Source organism: Marmota marmota, unplaced genomic scaffold, assembly GCF_001458135.2.
Source record: "Marmota marmota marmota unplaced genomic scaffold, marMar, whole genome shotgun sequence".
NCBI classification, from domain to species: Eukaryota; Metazoa; Chordata; class Mammalia; order Rodentia; family Sciuridae; genus Marmota; species Marmota marmota.
Genome location: NW_026000171.1, coordinates 740,907 through 760,267, shown reverse-complemented (window position 1 = coordinate 760,267; position 19,361 = coordinate 740,907). Strand labels below are relative to the sequence as shown.

The following is a 19,361-nucleotide window of genomic DNA, read 5'->3' as shown; positions in this document are numbered from 1 at the left end:
ATATATATATATATATATATATATATATATATATATATATATATATATATTACAATATATCTAACTCTGTGTCTGTCTGTGTGTGTCAGTCTAACTCCTTTTTTTAATAAACTTATATCTCTCCTCTGAATTTCAACTCAGTGTAGAAAAAGACTAGGATTAACTTTTCACTATTTTATCCTCAGAAACTTTCAGTTCACAGGTAATAATTCCAACTAAGTTAACATTTGTTAAAGAATGAAAAAATTCAAAATGTATCAAAAATTACAATTTATATTAATTTCCCATTTAGAGATGAGAAAAGAACCCACTAAATAGTATGAGACAGAGATGGAAAGTAGGTTATGGTGATTGAGATAATCTGGCTTCTTTACACATCCTTCCTATTAAAGAAGACAGAGAATTTTGAAGTAGCATCAGCTGGGTGATGTGGCATATGCCTGTAATCCCAGTGGCTCTGGAGGCTGAGGCAAGAGGATCTCGAGTTCAAAGCAGCCTCAGCAATGGAAAGGCACTAAGCAACTCATTGATCAGTCTGTTGCCTTCTAAATAAAATACAAAAAAGGGCTGGGGATGTGGTTCAGTGATTGAGTGCACTTGATTTCAATCCCTAGTACCTCCCCACCCACAAAAGAAGTAGGATCAGAAGATTTGAGCATTTGTCTTTTTGTTTTGTTTCTAGGGATCATTTTGTTACTAATAAGTGAAGTTGGAAGAAGCCATTAGACATCTAATGAAGTTGATTAGGAAGTGATTTTGAGTATGAGTTCAGACCTTTGGGTAGGCATCTGACTACAGATATAGAATTGTAATATAATAGTAGGTTGATGTCCTGAAGAAGGGAATCCTTTCTCTGGAAAATAACATGTTCAATAATTTTTATTTTCAAAATAAGCCACCAAAATGGAATTTACCCAGTATGGGTAGAAATGCCTCCAATCGGGAAAGGATAAAAATGCAGCAGAGAGGTTTTCAAAGGAGACACAATCTCAACTTTCCACTCAGGCCTGATATAGGAGAGAGGTGTGCAATGACAATATTTAGAGTGTGCTTCCTTGTTTTGATATTCAGAATACTAACATGTTTTCAGAATTTTTCATGTTCCAGATGTGTTTCTAGGTGCTGTGTATATATATTTAAAGAAAACAATGTCATTATATTTTCAGAGCTTGACATCCAGTGGGGGAGAAAACCAGTTTTAAGCCATTTGAAGTTTGTGAGCCACTGAGTGGAAAAAGAAAGAAAAATTGCATCTACAGAAATCTATTGATTCATATGAATCATTCTCACTCAAGTAATTAAAAATTGCAGCCATATGTATATTTGAACTTTTGCTCCATAGACACATTGCTCCCCTGGGAACGTTTCAAGTTTCTTATGAAAGTACCATCAAATGGATCTTTTCTTTCTCTATTCTGACCTTCTCAATACCTCGGCTTGAGTCACTCTTGCAAATCATTTTCATCCTTTTGTGCAGGAGGGGTGTACTGAGTTCACACAATGTACACAGATTGCCTTCCCTACACCAGGGTCTTACATGCTGCAGAGGTAATCCTTATGTGCTCTTTGTCAAACTTTGAAGGCCATCCCCCACATACTTTAAGCTTCTTCTGTCTTCTTCAGAAAATTCTATTTGCCTTCCTGTCTCATTCTCATCACATTTATCTGACAATATAGTCTTCTTGTTTCATTGTTTCCATTAGATATAAGCAATACAATTTTCCCCATATCCTGTCACCTGTATATTTTCCTTCATTTTCATCTAAGTAAATTTATACTAACTGATACCTACTGATATAATGTACATATTAATTGAGTAAATTCATGTTCTGATGTATGTATATATTGCATTTTTTTGTCTCCTCAAATCTTCATTTCATTTTGGTGAAAGCTTCCAAAACATTTTCTTGTAGCTTTTTGAAATGTAGTTCATTCTTATTTTCTATAGACATCCTACTGTGCCATGGTGCACCAAAACTTCTTGCTCCTATTTAAGTAAAACCTATTATTCATTGATCAGTCAGTTGCCTTTCAATTCCCATTGCCTACACTCTCTAGTCTATGGTAATCACAATTCTACTCTCAACATCTATGAGGTCAATTCTTTTATATTTGACATACAGTTAGATTATAAGATACTTGTCTTTTTTTGACTGACTTATTTTACTTAACCTAGTGATCTCCTGACCCATGCATGTTATGTGGAATGAAAGGATTCGATTCATTTTATGGCCAAATAGTATCCTATTGCATTTAATTTATTTGTCCATTTATAAACTGATGTATGTTTAGATTATGTCCATTTCTTAGCTACCATAAATAGTACTGCCATAAACATGGGAGTACAGATGTTTCTTCAACATAGAGATTTCACTTTCTTTGGAAATATGCTCAATATTGGGATTAGTGTATCAGATGGTAATTTGTGTGGGGGTGCAGGATGTCTGATAATGTGTTTGTACCTCCTTTATTTCTAAAGCATAGATTTCCTGGATTCAGTACTCTTGATTGGCAGGTTTTCCTTTAGTTCTATTAAAATCTCATGGCACTCACTTCTGACCTATATGTTTACCTATATGAGAACTCTGCCATGAGGTGAATTGGGACATTCTTATATGTTATTTCTTTTTTTTTTTGTCTTGATGCCTGGGTCTTTATCTTTCATCTTTGAGAGATGTACTGTAATATATAGAGATAAGAACCAGTCTGTTGCCTTCTAAATAAAATACAACTCCTCAACTAACTTTTCACTTTCACACAGAGACTTAATCCTCTTCATATTGTATGAACAGGGTTTGAGGAAGAATGAGGTGGAAAGTCCTGTGGCCACCAACACTGCAATTCTATGTCATACACTGAGGCCACAGCCTGCTAAGGCAAAACTGAAGTGGGGAGGGATGAAGAACCTCAATGCTAAGATCTGCCTACTTACTGGTGAGATAGATTCAAGGCTCCAGACTCCTGCAACTAGCAACAGGTGCCACAGGCTCTTCTTGAGTCTGTCCCAGCAGCACACAGGTCTTGCTCTTTTATATATGTTTTACATCTGAGGCTTCTAATTCCTACTCAGTATTGTGTCTGATCATTATTGGCCTGGCACTGAACTCCAAGTCAAAGTCCTGTGCCAGCAAGGTGCCCTGATCCTTAGAGAGTCTTGCTTTTCCCTCTTCTGCTAAAGGTTGGAGAAGTGGTGGTGGAGACAGTCTCTTTGCTGCCCAACACAACAGAGTTCCAGAGTCTCAGTGTCAGGTTACTGGCATGGGACAGGGTTGTTGGACTCTGTTGGGACCCAGGTTTCACTGTGGCAGGCCTAGTCCTGGGTTTCAAGTCTAAGGTCAGGGCTAAGTTCCCTTTACATTCCCCAAAAAGTATGCATTTCTCTTCATCCTGGGCTGCCTGAAGTTGGGGAAAGGGCGAGTCTTATCTTCCTTCCTCCTTCAATGTGTCTTTATTTTTTTAATCATTGTAAAAGCATGGCCTCACCTGCTTTATTATCTCTTATGAAGCCAGTTTGGTGTGTGAATTACAATTATTGTGATGTATTTGTGGGAGATCACTGAACAACCATCCTGATCTGAGTCCTAAATTATATATCATATTACCATAATAAATATGCATTAATATTTTGTTTCATTCAACACTTATCTGCCAGCACAGGGCTAAATTCCCCTCCCACATATGAGTTTATACAGATATTGCTTTAAGAAAGAAATGTAGAGAGAATCCATTGTAGTAATGATGGAAGGAAAACCTGTGATTCAGAACATTTACCCATAGTTCTGTGGCCCTTCCTGCCAATGAGTTGTTAATTCTGATGTCCGAATCTGGAAAGGAGAATTGCAATTTTGTGGTAATCCTTAAATTCCCCTGTGATGTGTTTAATCCCATCCCTATGCCCCTATACCTACTATCCCAGGGAAGAATTATCTCTGGCTATACATATATGAACAATCATTTCAACTGAAAAAAGTAAGCCCCACTCTTGTCTATCTTTTGAAAGAGGATATGTGTGGTAATTGATAAATAAATATATAAATAGTAAATTATAGAAACAAAATTATTAAGATGATTTTAAGTGAAATGATTCTACAAAGACAAAAACCTATCTTTATGAGTATGACTGCAGAGAATGAAAAGGACAGTATTTGAGATTTACAAGAAATAATTAAAGCCCATTACCCACTGCTATTTTGAACACCCAGGGTCCATGGGGAACTCTGAGTCCTCTATGACTTACCTGTCTCTTATTTCTCTAGAATCAAATACACATTTTTGGTGCCTTCCGTTCTCTTAGACAGTGGAGAATATGCAGACCATACCTGAACAGATGACACCTGCATCTGCAGTGTGTATGCAGTTGTGTTGCCCCCAGCCTAGAGAATGGCACTTCCATACTGGTCCTCCTCTCCTGTGCACTTCAGGTCATTCAGCCAGATGGGCCCTGACCCCTCCCCAAATTGTGCATCCCCAAATTGTGCATAGTCCATGGCATCGAGGGCCACTCCACAGCACATTTGTCTGCACACCACATGGGCATCATTCAGGTCCCAGTGGTAGCCACAGACAGTGCCCCAGGAATGCTGGTGAAGGATCTCCACTCTGCCTGCACAGCGACTGCCTCCATCCACTAGATGGACCTGTGGAGTCTCTGAGGAAAAGAATCATGTCAATAGTTTTATTTACAAAGAAAAGGAGAAGGGTATTCTTTTCCTCTGGTACTCCCTCTCCTAGCCAATCAGTTTGCAGAATCCACTTTCAGACTGCAGAACTTGCTGTGTAAGACATGGAATTGTTTATACCAGATTAGTAGCTAAATTTCACTTCATTCCAAACAGAGTAGGAGTATTAATTGTGTAAAAAACAAGAAATGAGTTTAAACACAATATAATCTAGTTAGATATCTCAAGTAGACATTATGAGGTAGTTGCTATCAGAGTTAAACCTACCATTTGCAGAGATCTTCACAGGATCTGATAACACAATTATAGAAATGTCAGGTTTCCTATCTTGAGTAGACAAAAGTGTCTTTTTCTGAATGATTTCTAAAAGTCAATGGACCAGCATCTTGTTGGTTCTTTTAGAGCACACAATTGAGTGCCAATGGCTGGAGATGTGGAAGGACCAGAGCACAGGGTATATAGTAAGGAGATCAAATGTGAGATAATTAGGAACCTCAGGTGACAGCCATGAATCCAGGATAAATTATAATAATATAGTCATAAGACTGAAAAATGAATGGACCATGGCTTGCCTCCAAATATTTCACTAATGATTCTAGGCTTCAGAATTCAGATTGGACATGTAATGTCAAAACTTGACTCACCTTAGGCAGATTGAGCAAGTTGTCAAAAAAGATGATTTCAGATATCGACATTGCTCAACTTCACTAGGTATCATAAAATGTTACCCTTTTCCCCAAATTCTTCTTTCACGAATTGTTATTATTCAAAAATAGGAGATAAATGGCAGAAAAGAAGTAACTTTGTTGTGACTCTGTTAGTTAAAAATGTTAGGAAACAAAGGGATATTTGTACTTCAAGAAGAGAAATAAAGGAACTATAAATAACAGGGAGAATGAGAAAGGCAGCCCAGAGAAAAGTATAAAGCAAATTATAACTTCATCTCCAGCTTCCTGGGTGAGGGAGGCAAACTGCAAGCATAAAGTAAACTGGAGAGTGTAGACATCCTAGATGGTGTCTTACCTGTGGGAGAAACACATGGTTCTTACAAGCTTTAGATCAAATTTAGGGAATTGTTCGGAGAGAGAATACTCTTGTACAACAAGAAAGCTTTAGATAAAAAGTTCATCACATTGCTCAGCAAGCTCTCAGAGTGATATAACCAGGAGCTATATCAAGTAGGGGCCATTGTTAGGGAGTAACTGCTCTGGGGTTTAGACAATATGGGGTAATCACAATTTTAGGTCCCTGGGCCACCCTGCCACAGTGTTTGGGTGTAAGTTAGTGTTCTACAGTCTCAGGTAGGAAGAGTGACTATCACAAACATGCTGAGAGCATCAAATTGTACGGGAAGAATGGAGGTCTTATTGGTAAGTGGTCCCACTCTCTGTGAAGAAGAGCAATTCCAGGCAATGTGGTTGCACATAGGGACCATGTCTGAGAGCTCAGAGACACCATCTGGCAATTCATGGCATCCCCATGTCGCCTATCCAGGGATTACACTATTTTCCACATGCTTTCCAGGAATTGACCATGGCTAGGACCCTTAGCACATTCCAATTGGCACCTTCTAGAGGCATCTGGGGCAAATGTGTGCCTACCTGTTGGGTCTGCAAACCACCAAAGGAAGAGCTGACTTGACATTTGACATGCTTTCAGGTTTCCAGACAAAGCCCCTGCAGGGATATTATGGCCTGTCCTGTCAACATTCCTTTAACCTCCTTAACGGGAAATGAGGAGCACAGTATAGCCAATCTATTGCCTCTGATCCCAGCATGTTTGGTGGAAAGAGAGAGGAACTGAAGCTGATTTCTTTTGCAATTGACTCCCACATTCCTGATGGATTCAAATGTTAGATGACCTGGAAAAGGTGTCTTCAATGCAAATACTTTGGTGGGAAGAAATTTTGACACATAGTTTTCTTTATGCTTTATTATATTTTTATACTATTATTTAATTAATTTGTTTTTCAATTCTTCAAATGGATTTTTTTCTCCCTTCTTATTTTTCACCCCTCCCCTTCTCTTTATTGACTGGTGATTGATCCCAGAGGCACTTTACCACTGAGCTACATCCCCAGTCTCTTAAAATTTTATTTACTTATTTATTTTTGAGGCAGGTTCTCTCTAAGTTGCTCATGCTGGTACTGTACTTGAAATGCTGTCTCAGCCTTCAGAGTCCATAGGATCACAGGCAAGTGCCATCTGCCTGGTTAATGTTTTCCCTTATTTGTTACAAATATTTTTCTTCCTCTTTCTAAAATTCCCTTTCTTCAATTCCCTTTCTTCCTTCCCTTTTATTTTCCAACTTCAATATTTTTTAAATTAATTTTCTTTTTACTAATTTTTGACTTTCTTTTTCATTTCATATTTCTTCTTCCCTTTATCTATTGTTATTGCTGTTTTAGTTGTTATTGAGTGTAATTGATTATTACTGTATTTCTATAGCTGATTTATTTGTTTTATTTGGTACTGGGGATTGAACTCAGGGAATTTAACAATTGAGACACATTCCCAGCCCTTTTAAAATTATTCTTGGGGGGTGGATACTGGGGATTTAACTCAGGGACACTGAACCACTAAGCCACATTCCCAGCCCTATTTTGTATTTTATTTAGAGACAGGGTCTCACTGAGTTGCTTAGTGCCTTGTTAAATTGCTGAGGCTGGCTTTGAATTCACAATCCTCCTGCCTCAGCCTCCTGAGTGGCTGGGATTATTAGCATGTACCAACATGTCCAGTCAGTTTATTGTTATGTTGTGGTTATTGCTATTATTTTCTTTTTTCTGAGTTATGTTGGTGATCAAACAGAGAACCTCAAACATATTGGGTGTGTGCTTTGCCACTGAGATATAACTCTTGCCAATCTAGAGAAGTTGCACCTTACTGAAGCCATGGCCTAGTGCTGATAAGGGTTGGTGAGTATTTCAACTTAATGAATAGGGAAGAGATAAATCCACAGCTGATGAGCCAGCCACAAGTAGGCATAACTCCTGCTTCTGGACAATCTCCAGCTTAAGAAAACATGGGGGAAATAATTCAAATGTTGTGGGAAAAGTGATTTGAAGGACCTCAGCACAGGTTGTTGCCCTATACCCTCAGACCAAACACTAAAAATAATACTGGAAAAATAACTACAGAAAGAATGCCCTTCACACTGTGCTGTATATAACAACATGCATGAACTACCAGAAAGACTCCATTTGTATGAGAAATACAGAGAAAAATATTGTGCTCTGAAACTATACATGGAGTTTCAAAACCCATCATTACCAACCAAAGAAGCCACAAAGAAACAAGCTACAATGTCCACTTGGAATTAATCTCAACTCTTCAGGACACTGACACCCCAAGTCACATTATTATAAGAAGGGTGCTTACCAAGAAGACCCTCACATAACATATTTATAAGCAGAAACACTAGCAGCCAGGGGGCATGAATGATGTACTTGAGACCATGAGAGGAAATAGTTGCCACCTACATGACTATGTTCATAAAAGTTATCCTTCAGAATCAAAGGAAAATAAGTCTTTTGAAGATAAGCATCAGTAAAAGGAATTTTGAATCATGAACCTGCAACGTAGAAGACAAGGAAGCAATCCTACACACAGAATAGAAAGCAAGACAATCTAACCATGAGATCATAAGAAATAATAAATCACACTAGAAGAGCAGATAAACAAGTGAGAAAGAGGAAAGAATTAAACATTATCAATTCAGTAAATCATTAAAGCTCCAAGATGAATAAGGGAGAAAGACATGATCACAGATTATTCAAACTCTCCAGAAAAAAAAATGACAGGCACTTGTAAAAACCTTTCAAATATAACTCTGAGAATCAGTGGTCTGATTTTCAAATTAAAAGATGCAGCCTGAATAACTGCATTAAAAATCAAGATCCAACAACTTGCCGCCTGCAAGAAATCTACCACATAGGCAAAGACATATGTAGACTGAGAAGAAAATTATTAAAAGTGACATTGAAAGCAAATGGAACCTGAGAGTAAACAGAAGTAGCTGTATTCATATGTGAAAAACACACTCCAAAATCAGTCAGAAGAGACAAAGAAGGTCACTACATATTAGTAAATAAAATAAACCATCAAGAAGATATAATAATTATAAATAAATATGTACCAAATAAAAGAACACAGAATTTATTTAAAAAACAATCATAAGCTATAATGAGAAAACAAACTTCCATACAATACTAAGGGTATCTTAATATCCCATCTCACTAATAGATTTGGCATGCACAGAAAATATCAACAAGTACACATCATAGTTACACTACCATTATACATCAATTGGACTTAGCAGATATCTACAGAATATTCCATATAACATCTTTAGAATACACCTCTGGGGAAGTAGGATAGGTAAGTAAGAGTAGAGAGTCTGAGGTTCAACCAAGAATGTGTCTAAAATTTATAAGGTAAACAGAGAAATAGCAAACCTATAAGACAGAATAAGAACAACAAATAAGGTAGAGTAACCATATGAGAAAAAAATGAGGTAGATAGCTGAAGGTTTCAATTTTCCAGGGATTTGAGGCAAGATCATCATTTAAGTGTATGGTGGGGTTAAAACATCAGCATGAGTGAGATCTGAGAATTTGTAAAATAACATATTAAAGAGAGGGCAAGAGCACATGTGAGAGCAGCACACTAGAATAGAGAGGATCATTGTGCATGGTTCATCAAAGGTTGATCACAAATTCAAGGAGACTAGCAGGATAATTTCACATTATAGCAAGATACAGTACTTGTTCATGATCCAACAGTCCTTGCCTAGTCTAGTGCAGGCAGGGAAGAGTTAGGTATTTACACAACCACTCTTGCCATTGACAGATAAAGAAGAGAGCAGGGAGTTGAGTGTACTTGAAGGGGGTGATTATAATGGGGCATCATGTTGTAAGAAGAACATGTGCAACTCAGAGGAGAGTGGAAAACTGGAAAAATGATAAGGGAAAACATTTGGAATCTGCATGAGTATAAAATATCTAGAAAAGGAGTATCAAGACTATGTGCCATAAGGAGAAGAGGCAACAGTCAGAGAAGGAGCAATGCAATCAAGATCTCAGGATGGACAGTTAGTGGTCAATAGTGTGGCCATACACAGAGATGGGGTGAGAGGGAGCCCAATACCTCAAAGGGAGAAAGTCAGGAATGCAGAGGCCAGGATGTTATCTCAGTTGTATCCAAGGATACTGGCAGCACCAGGAACAGGAGTCAGAGGAGCCTGGTGAGCCTGGTACTGCAGCCTTCTGGGTTGAGGGGGAGTCTCATGGGGCAATTTTCATGGGGCAGCTGGACATGGAGTAAAAGAAACAAAATATTGAAATTTCAAGGCACACCAGAAATATCCTAAAAATGGGATAGAATCTTATTCTAAGATTTGACCTTGAAAAAAAGGGAAGCATAGAGCCTCCGAATGATGAGGACATTATTGTTTTCAGAGGACAGCCAGGGTTTTATCAGAATAAGAAATTAAAGGGACATTATAAGTTTTAAGAAATTAGAACATGATAGTTTCTAATTTCCAACAGGACCTATGGAATGTTTACTGGGAGAGGGATGAAGTGCCACATTAGTTTCCAGTAGGATATGGATAAAGGCAAGAAAGTGGTATCAACAAAGACCACTGGGACTATGAGGAGATAAATCCAAGAAGAAAGTAAGGGAAGACCCACCCCCCATCTCACAGAAATTCCCCATAATATTGAGATGAGAAGACTAACAAACAGCTTTTCAACAGGATTGTTATTGGGGCCATGCCTTGGAGAGAACTTAAGCTCTTCTTACCCATCCAGGTAATCATGTATATTTCCCCTCATCCTCTTCTTGCTCTGCTCATGATGAGATTTTATCACTACCTTAAGGTCACCATGCTCCTCCTTCCTTCTTTTATTGGACCTCTACTCATTTAGTTATCAAACTAAAAATGATTTCTCTTTTCCCCAAATCACATATTTCCATAGTACCTTCATGACACTCAAATTTTTGCATGATTGTTTTATCAGGCTGGAGTGGAAAACCTATGAAGACAGTGGTAGTGTTTTCTTTCTGTGTCTGTCCTCCTGCCTGGAATTAAGGTTCTACTTCCAAATCACTTGATTACTTTTCATCAACAAAATGGCCTGAGATGTTGTCTGTCTGGTTGTAGATGGATTTCAGAGTAAACAGCCCAATATATTTGATTTCCAAATTGCCCCCCATTCACTTGAAAGTGTGAGAGAGATGAAATGTTACTCCTTATCTGAGATAAATGATCACCATGATACCTATCATCAGATGATAGTAATGATTAAGCCACATTACCTGTGGTGGGGTGGAAGTGTGGGAACAAAGTGATAGCACAGAGCAAACAATGTACACAACTGAGGTCCAGTTCACCCTTTTACTAAGGAAATACAGTTTATATAATAAGTTATTAATATAATTTAAGACTGCATGAGCTAATTGCTAAGAATGTTCATCAGAGTATAACTTCATGCTCCCATATTCTCAGTTCAGTCTCTGGTTCTTTTCACATAAATTGCTACTATCAATAGTTTCCTCACATCTGCCTTTGAAACAGGACTACAACATGTTGATCAAGTAATCTCTATCCAGTAGACTAATTTCAACTCATCCATTATGCTTGAATATGTGAAACTTTCTTAATAACAACTTACAGGCCTAGGACAAACACATAGAAATAGACAACAAGTAGGTCACCTGTACATGTGATATGAGCTTCTTCATTTGCAGAGCAAGATTGGTGTTTCTAGGGATCAGAAGGACACTGCCAGAGAGAGGTATCAGTTTCCCGACAGCAGATTCCATCCACCCAGCGGGGTCTAGAACCTTCTCTGGAAGGAACCAAGAAATTCAGAGTCCCAGTGTCCCCACAGCCAAGCTGTCTGCAGATCATGGACAAGGTCACATCTTCCATGGGGCTGTGACAGACACTGCCCCAGGTGTTGTTGTAGAAAACCTCCAGCCACCCAGCACACTCCTGGTCCTCACTTACCAACCTGAGGGCCCGGAACTCTGAAACCAAGAGGAGGAAAACAGGGCATGGTAAGCATTCAACTATTACTAGTATTTTTTTTTTTGTTATTCCTAGGTAGTGAGTGCTCATTGCTGACTCTGGTGAGAAAGTGCCCACTAGGTGAAAGACTAGATGTTTTGTCCCTTTAATTCATTTTGCTAACTTGTAACTCTCTTTACAACAATGTAATATTAACAAACGCATAGGCAGGGACATTGATGTGGGTGTTGATTCTGCAGAAAGTAAACTCTTATCTACTATCTGCTATCTATCTATATTCATCTACTATCTGACTAATCATATGACAGATCCTAGAAAAGGAGCATGGACAGAGGGGTGGCAGAATAGTGGAGATATGTCACTTCCTGATCCTGAGAGCCTGTGTATATTTTACCTCACATTGCAAAAGGGCTTTTCAGACAAGATGAAGACAATGATCCTTTCTCTAGGCACAGTGGGAGATGCCTGTAATCCCTGTTGCCTGGAAGCTGAAGCAGGAGCATCCCATGTTCAAAGCTAGCCTCAGCAACTCAGTGAGGCTCTATGCAACTTAATGTGACCCTGTCCCAAAGTAAAATATAAATAAAAGGGCTGTGGCTGTGGCTCAGTTTTTGAGCCCCCCTGAGTTTAATCCCAGTACCAAAACAAAACAAAACAACAACAACAACAACAAAAAAAAAACACAATTACAAAAGAATGTTTTCACTGTGAGACTGTGAGATTATCTTAGATAATCCTAGATAGGATGAACCAATCTAATGACATCTTTACACCTGTATCCTCAAAAACAGATAAGCCTTTCTGGCCCTCATCAGAGGGAGATGAATGTGGAATTGTGAGAGGGTTAAGATGTTTTGGTTTTGAAGAAGGAAGGGGTCATACGAGGAATTGAGGCAACTTCTAGAAGGTGAAAAAGGCAAGAAAATTAGTCTCCCCATAGTTTCAGCTGTTGCAGCCTGCTGAAACCTCATATATATCCCAAGGAGACCCAGGTCAGGTTCTCACCTACACACTGTACGATGATAAATTTGATTGTTTTGAGTCACTCAGTCTATGGTAACTTGTTACAGCAGAAGTAGAAAATTAATTCAGTGGGTCAGGATGTTTTACCCACATGTCACAGAACAATGATGACTGCTTTAAATGGATATTGCAGAGAATGACTGTGTCAGGGGACAGTGCTGAGAAGGAAGGAGCAGAAGCTCAGGTGCTTCAGCAGGAAATAGAAATATCTCATCTTCTCCTTTGCTTCAGGGACAGGAACTGTGAGCCCCCGCCTTCTCTGTCAGCAACTGCTAAACCCCTGCCCTAGGACTCAAATACCATCCTGCAGACCCTCTCCTGCCCTCCCCCACCTGATCACAGTGTGCACCACAAAACTGAGCAAATGACTCCAGCATCCTCCTTGTGACTGCAATTGTGCTGCCCCCAGCCCTTGGAAGGGCATTGCCACACATGGGCCTCCTCTCCTGTGCAGTTCAGCTCATCCAGCCAGATGGGCCCTGGCCCTTTCCAAAGTAAGCAGAGATAGTGGCTTCCAGGGCCACTCCACAGCCCAGCTGTCTGCACACCACATGGGCATCACTCAGGTCCCAGCTGTCATCACAGATGGAGCCCCAGGAGCCCTGCTGCAGGATTTCCACTCTACCTGCGCAGTGATTGCCCCCATCCACCAGGCAGAGCTGTCTGCTGTCTGAGAAGCGACAGGGTCATGTCAGTGGGCATTTGCACTGGGAATGGGGAGGCTCTGGTTCTGGGGGCCTTGCTCACCTGAGCAGTTGGTAGTGTGGCCCTCTGAGGCTGCAGAGCCTGCTGGGTCAGACCAGGAGTTATTGCACTGGGGAAGCAGCTGGGTCTGGTATCCTACAGAAGAGATTAGAGAGCAGGAAACTGAATTAAGATAAATAATAATCTAGTGATGGCATCTGAAAGCTCTAGGGTATAATCAGTAATTTCCTATTTTCAGAGCTGACTGTCTATTCAAGAGTTTTGCTTCTTCTTCTGACATACTCTTCTTTTTTAAACCAAGACCCAAGAATTACTTTAGGAAAGTGTTAATATATCAGTGCTGTTTGAGTGCTTGCATAGCTTCCAGGGAAGGAAGACTTTGGAGTCAAGTTCAGAGAAATGTAAAAACTAGAATCAACTATTTTCCCCTGAAGTCATTTAGTTGAGACTGAAAATCACAGCATGTTTGCCACATTTCCCTGGGAGCACCCTAGTCAAATTTAGGTCAGACTGAAAAGGAGAATCCTCTTAAAAATCCAGAAAAGTTGTTAATTCAAAGAGTTTTTTTAAAAATAGGAATGAGTGCCCAGTTTCTCACCATTTCATTTCTCTTTGTATAATGGGATCTACCCTAAATAAAGTGCATTGAAAAAAGTAAAATCTTTTCTGAAGGTTTGTACGATGGAATTTTTTTTTTTCAAATAGAATATCTGTCCATCAAAAAAACCCCCACATATATAAAAGAGTTTACATAGAATATTAAGTGCACAAACGAGATTAAAAAAGATATTCATAGAATGGTATTAGTGTATTCTCATAGGTAATTGAAATAATCATGATTAAATTTTGTAAATTAAGTGACATGATGTGCATTGTGTTAGAGAAATGATGATAAAAATCCAATCAATATTGTGTATAAAAAGAAGTAATGAAAAAGAACCAATAAAAAGTCAGTAACTAAAATAAGAAACCAGAGGTTCAGTCTAACAACACTGCAGGTTAGCACAAAGTAGAAACAGTAAGTGGAAGAATGCAGGGAGCCATCCGTGAAAAACACATGAGGATCTTCTCTAGGCATGAAGCCAGGGGGATTTCAAGTTTAACCTTGGGAACTATCCATGGCTCTCCCATGCAATAGATTGCCCAAGACACATGACCTTTATCTTTGCATTGCTAGGAAGATCTCTCATGGTCACTTCAGAGAAGGGCATTACCCATTGGGACCTGGATATGCCACCTTTTTAACCTTTAATGGAGAACATTCTATGGAAGGCCTTTGATGTCCCCCAATATAAATAAAGCAGGTGCAGGCTCCATTTTGCTTTTTAGTACAGACGCTTGATCCATATGATTGTCTAGTCCGTCCTGCCCCTTCTTTCTGAAAATATTTTCTGTGTCCTGTGGGTTTTTTTGTCCTTCTATTTTTCCTAGCTTTTGTTTCTCATCCAACTCATTCCACTGAGGGGAACCCCATTCCCATCACCTGTGCAGGATGTGGGTGAGAGAATATCATGTGAATATATAAAGTGAAAAACAGAACGACAAAAACATAGGAAATATAATAGGATACTAAGAGACATGGTGAGAGAAGCTCACATTCCTATATACTCTACAAGTTTTAGGTATTAAGACCATAAGAGATAGTGTAAAAGTATAAAGTGGAAAATACAAAAAGTGAGTTATCTAACACACCTGTCATTTTTAAAAATACCCACAAAATCCGTGACATCTATCCATTGACCTCTACAGTCCATTCCTCCTTCCCTCCAATCTGGGCTGGCAGGGGTGAGTTGTCTAAAGCAATAGAATGTGGTGAAGCCAGCACAGCTTGACTTAGGAACCTAGCTTAGAAAGTCATGCCTCCTCCTCTTGGCTTAGGATATATACTTTATGGGAAATCTACTCTTTGTAGAGACAATCACGTGGGAGAGAGAATTTACAGGTGGCTCTGTCAGCATCCCCAGTTGAACTTCAAGCTTCTGGCCATGTGAATGAACTATCCTTGATTACCATCTTGGTTGTCTTCAATGAGCTCAGCTCCAGATGAGATCTAAGTGCAACCTCATGAGAGACTTCAAGATTTATGAATCTGGAAATAATGGGCAAAATGAAATGTATTTTTTATTTGTGTTGCTATTTTTTGGGGGGGAGGAATGTATTATAAGCAGTAGCTACTAGGATAATTACATTTACTGTGAAACAGCAATCCTATGTCCCCATGTTTATTGTGGCATTACACAAAATAGCTACAGTATGGAATCAGAAGCTACAGTATGAAATCAGAATCTACATATGGAATCAGATGTCCATTGCAAGAGAAATTCATAAAGAAAATGTGGTATAAATATAGGCATAGAGAAGCAGGGAATCCTGCCATTTGCATCAAATGGATGGAATTGTAGGACATTATGTTACGTTAACTAACCAGACACAGAAAGAAAAGTACAACATGTTCTCCATCATATGTGGAAGCCAACAGGTTAATTTATGGAATTTGGCAATGACACTGTGGTTATGTAAAACAATTCTTGAAAATATTTTAAGAGTAAAGGGACATACCATCTTATCCATCTACTCTTAACTATTCACTCAGAAATATTTTATATATTTTATATATTCAAGGATAAATGTTGCAGAATGAGGGATAATATAGAAAAATATAGCATTGGGGAATTTGCATTAGGGTTATCTGGGAATTTTATACTATCTTTGAAGTTTAGTCAGAATTCTCAAATAATCCATTAAGTAAATGAGTGAAAGAGAAAAAAGAAAAACAAAGCCACAAAAAATGTGAAGATGAAACCTAGTTGTTATGGTTTAGATAGTGGGTGTCTCCCAAAAGCTCATGTGTGAGACAGTGAAAGAAAGTTTAAAAGTGAAATGATTGGGTTATGAGACCCTTAGCTAATTAGCACATTAATACTCTGATATTAACTGAGTGGTGAGTGTAGACAGGTAATGGGTATCTGGTTGAGATGGGTCCCTTGGAGCATGTCTTTAGGGTTTATATTTTGTCCTTGTTGAGAAGAGTTCATTTTATTTTTTCTTCTTGGTGGCCTTCTGCTGACCTCCTTTACCCTGCTCCACTCTTCTACCATGATATTCCACCTTACATCCGACCCCCAAAATGGAGTAGTTGATCTATGGACTGAGACCTCTGAAATGTTTGGCTTCAAAATAAACTTTTTCTCCTTCTTGTCAGGCCTTTCTGTCACAGTACAAAAAAGCTTACTAAAACATTAATATCTAGAACATTTCACTAAAAAACAACACATAAAATAGCATCATAAACCTAAAACCCCAAGAGTATGCCTATTAAGAGTTATGTATAATCTCTGAGAGAAATTAGAGATATACCTTGTAAGACAGTTAGCTCCATATTGATGGTTACAATAAAATCAAACTCAATATAAATATCATTATGTGATTATTGAATTAACTATATCAACTGAATTATTGAATTAAATATATCAAGTTGTAAAATTTATGTGAAATTCATAAGACCAATTATGAACAATACACTGGGCAGAAAAAATAACACAATTAGAGCAGTTGCTTTAAAGTAGTCTTTAAAAAATTTAGTCACACATGCTATAAAGTTATAATTAAGGAGGTGTGCATGGCTACAAGCATAGAAAATGACAGAATGGAACAGAACAGAGCATAGAGCATAAGTCAGAAATATATGCACACTGTGTATTTCAAAGGTGACACAACAGTGGGGGAAGGCTTTTCAGTAATGATTATGAGCCAAATGGATGTATAACCAATAATGTGAAAGATTTTTTTACACCACACTCCCTAAGTACAATACCAACCCCAGAAAGGTTGTGCAATTATATGTAAAAGAACTGTAACTAAACTTCTATGTGATACTCTTGGAGAATATTTTTATGATCTTATGGTACTAAAGTTCTATTTAAAAGGGCATTAGAACACTAAGTGTACAGGGAATATTATATGCTATGCTTCATTAAGAACAAGAATCTGATTCCAGAAAGAATACCATAATAGGAGAAGGCCTGGATTAAAAATCATACACAAATATATCCATATTTGCACCAAAAGTTATTGGCATGGTAAATTGTAGGATCATTATTTGGGTACTCAAAAATTGTGAACTACTCAAATCTCCATATAATTTGAATGGATCAATACATGATCCTGTGTTATTTGGCTGAAAAACCTACAGCAATAAAAATAAATGAGATTAGGCTAAAAATAAAAAGATAGGTAAATTCTAAATATTATGTTGAGTCAAAGTAGACATAAAGAGAGAACATGCTATAACTTTACATAAAGCTCAAATCCTGACAAAAATTTCTTTCACAATAGAATTTAGAGTGGTCTTCTTTGGAGGGGATGGGGACACAGTGACTCAGGTATCTGCAGGTGACTTCTGGGAGCAGCTGATGATCTCTGATTGTCCAGGGTGAGAAACTGGACCGAGCTATTATTCATTATTATACAGTGTTCTCTATGAATTATAAAAAAAATAATAATGCTTACTTAAAACTATTCCTCATAATACCCCTTGACAGGGACTGAAAGATGGATGATCATTGAGAAGAACCATATTTCACCACACAATGCCTCACTTTTGAAGTCAGTTCTCCACACTGTCTGCTCTTAGAGACATGTCATTCAAGTACCAATCATTCCTGACCATTTTTCAGGAGCTGAACATTTGTATATGCTGATAGAAGACAGGGTTTTAGCAACATCCCACATTTTCTTGCCCACACAGTGTGTAGGGAGGTTAAGTTCCTGCTGAGAGTCTCACCTGAGCAGACAACTTACCTGAGCAGACCACAGAGGCTGTGTTTCCATGGGCACAGGCAGGAACACCCAGGGAATTCACAGGACAATTCCACAAGAAGGACTCAGACCCTGAGCAGTGGAATCGGTCTCTCCAGATCTCATCTCCTCCTTCCACAAAGTATGCCCCCTTGGGGTGGAGATGGTGACACCACAGCCCAGCTGAAGGCAAACTACATTGGCATTGGCCATATTCCAGTGGGAGGCACAGAGAGTTCTCCAGCCTCCAGAGGTCTTCATCTCCAGTTGACCCTCACACTGAGAGCTGCCATTTTTCACAAGCCGAACATCTGTATGTCCTGGTAGAAGACAGGATTAGCAACATCCTACATTTTTCTTACCCCCACAGAGTGCGTAGGGAAGTTAAAGTCCTGCTGTGAGTCTCACCTGAGCAGACAACTTGCACAGCCCCCCTGTGGTGGCAATTACCTCCAGGACAGGGCACTCTGGGGCAGAACCAGAGCCCAGGTTCTTGTCCCTTACACTGGAACTCTTCAGCCCAGACCTGTTCGCCACCCTTTCTGAAGGGCAGGTTCCCTAGGACAGATGCAGCCTTGCCACACCCCAGCTCTGCACAGATGACCTGGGCTGTGGATAATGTGAAATTCCTATCAGATACTGGAATCCACTCTCCTCCAGAATTCACTTCCACTTGCCAAGAGCAAAGTCTATGTCTTCCAATCAGACGCACAAATCCTATGGGAGAATAAACAACAAGAAGTGTCAGGAAATAGAATTGGAAGCTACAAGTCACACGTAATACCGTAAAATCTTTCATTTTCCATTGTTGGTTTCTGGGAGTAGATTTAACAGATGGTGCCAAAATATGAATTCTATGAACAAGTGTCTGAATTCACTAATCTTTTGGAGGTTATATTTTATTTTTTTAATTTTTTATTGTTGGTTGTTCAAAACATTACAGTTCTTGACATATCATATTTCACACTTTGATTCAAGTGGGTTATGAACTCCCATTTTTACCCCGTATAGAGATTGCAGAATCATATCAGTTACACATCCATTGATTTACATGTTGCCATACTAGTGTCTGTTGTATTCTGCTGCCTTTCCCATCCTCTACTATCTCCCCTCCCCTCCCCT

The 19,361-nt window shown here is 38.8% G+C and overlaps 2 pseudogenes; both read right to left on the bottom strand.

Annotated features, from left to right (window-relative positions):
* Positions 1–5,374, bottom strand: part of LOC107154869 — a 30,449-nt pseudogene extending 25,075 nt beyond the window's left edge.
* Positions 5,375–13,192: 7,818 nt separating this feature from the next.
* LOC107154868 overlaps positions 13,193–19,361 on the bottom strand; it is a 38,971-nt pseudogene continuing 32,802 nt past the window's right edge.